Source organism: Egretta garzetta, unplaced genomic scaffold, assembly GCF_000687185.1.
Source record: "Egretta garzetta isolate BGI_Z169 unplaced genomic scaffold, ASM68718v1 scaffold47, whole genome shotgun sequence".
Taxonomy (NCBI): domain Eukaryota; kingdom Metazoa; phylum Chordata; class Aves; order Pelecaniformes; family Ardeidae; genus Egretta; species Egretta garzetta.
Genome location: NW_009260179.1, coordinates 471,072 through 473,328, shown reverse-complemented (window position 1 = coordinate 473,328; position 2,257 = coordinate 471,072).

The following is a 2,257-nucleotide window of genomic DNA, read 5'->3' as shown; positions in this document are numbered from 1 at the left end:
GGGCTTCGCTGGGCACACCACAGATGGAGCAATGAACATCCCTTCCTCCGCACATCCAGCCAAGGTGAATGTTAGCCAACAAAATGGCGCAGAGCCAAATAAAAGGAAGAAAAATAAACCCAGGCACTGTAAAAACAGAGCGAAAAAGGGTGTCTGGGCTGAGGTAATAGCTGCGCTGACCTTACTTGGGTAATAGACAATGCTAGTTTAAAAGACAGACCAGAGTGGGCAAGCTGGAACTTAGAAATTCATTTTCCCAGTTTAAGTCTTTTTTTTTTTTTTTCTTGATTCGTTGCTCATTTACTGCCAGGAAGCTCTTCCTTCTCACCTAGCTACCTTGAATTCTGAAGTCATGGGAAATAACCAAAGGGAATCACGTGAGCCCTCCCATGTAGGCTCTCAGAAGTAGAATCCTCCTCCTACTTTCCATGCTGGCCGTCAGGACCATATTCTGTCAAGTGGTACAATTTCAACAAGTTCAGTAAAGAACTGCCTTTGTTATAGGATTTTGATTCCCAGAGCATGAATTAGAAGAGAGATTTGTTTGGGAGAGGATAGGGAATGGAGGATTTTGTCTGGCACTTTTTTTTTTTCTTTTTTGGTGAATGATAGTGGGGAAAACGTCAAGAAGCGTATACAGGAAAATGATCGCCCAGAAGAAAATCTCTCCCAACTGGAAAAGCATTCTTGCCTCCAAGAGAAGTCAAAGATAAAATTTTTCAAAAGCACCTAACCTGACTTTCAAGGAAAATAAACTCCTAGAGATCCTCAGACTTTGGAAGAATGTATCTGGATCCTTCTACTTCCACAGTTCCTAAGTGAAACTCCTTGATTCGGATGATGATGATTTCACCTCTGAAGAAATAGCAGGCATCCACCTCACCGGCTCATTCACCATCCCTCGCCGCAAGATGGGAGAACATTATTAATGTAGAATTTGCCTGTTCCACCTCTGCCTCTCCCTCCCCTCATTCTTTTGATGCTGAGTGCTTCCAGTTGTGCCAGTCTAAACTCTTGACAGTATTTTGTATTTTCCTTTAGTTTCTCTCTCTCCCTCTCTGTAAGATTTCACCAGCCTATTACTGTTAGAACATGAGTGTTTATTAAATCCAGATATCTATTTATCTATTGGTCTATCTTTATGCAATTCATATACATGCATGTCTGTTGAAGCACGGTCCTGGGTATAATATTCCATTAGAGTGAAATGTTTACGTAAAGGAAACTGAGGAGTTTAGCTATTATAAACCTGGACACTGTCAGTTTACTTACAAGAATGTCATATACAGTCCATGGCTGGCCTTAAATCGAGACCCTATTGCATCTCTCCTTTCCTATCTGTCCCCTTTTGTCTTCACTTGTGGCCCATCATAGACATATCATGGATTAGTTCAGGTGCAACAAGAATCTTAATACTAGTGAGTAGTACGATTATTGGCAAGACATTGTGTCTGTGCAGGATGAATATCAGACCATTTCTTTTTGTCCAAGAGGATATCTATTCTATAACCTCGGAAAGTTATCACACAGACTGTTACAACTGTCTCTCCCTCAGAAATAAACCTACACACAGCTACTAATTTTTTTTTTTCCCTATTCAATAAAAAAACTACATGACAAGCCCCTGGTCCCCATCCATTCAAGGTAAGCAGTGATTTGAGGATGGTTAAGGAAGCAGCAAAGGCTGCTGGATGAACCAGGGATACCTGCCACCAGGAAAGCGATTTGGAAATACCTGCTGTTTTATACAGGCTAGGTTCTCTGCTCTGGGGAAACACACTTTATTTTCAGATCCAGTAAATAACAGGATGTTAGGTGATCACCAGAGGCAGGCGTTGGTATGTTTAAAACCCTGCCAGCTAGCTGTACTCATCTCCAGAGTAACCCTTAGCACAGCCCCAAACAACTGGTGTGATTTTAAACATAAGTGTCTGGCCACAGCTAGCGATGATATTAGCCGAGGAGAGGAAAAACCAGCCCCTTTCCCCTCTTGCCCGAGCCTGCTGATCGCACGGTGGCTCTCGCTCCCGGCAGCGGGACACTGCTGCCTGCCCGTTCTGCAGCCCAGCTCCCTCCTGCCTCACCCCCCGAAAGGCGGCGGAGCTCTAATGACCTCCCATGCACTTACATCTAGCAGATAGGTTTTTGAAAACAGAATCAGACCTCACACATCTACAACCACTTTAAAAGGCTTCTCACCGCACCTTCTGTTCTCTGTTCTCTACACTCAAGTGGAAGAATTGCACAAATCCCCCCC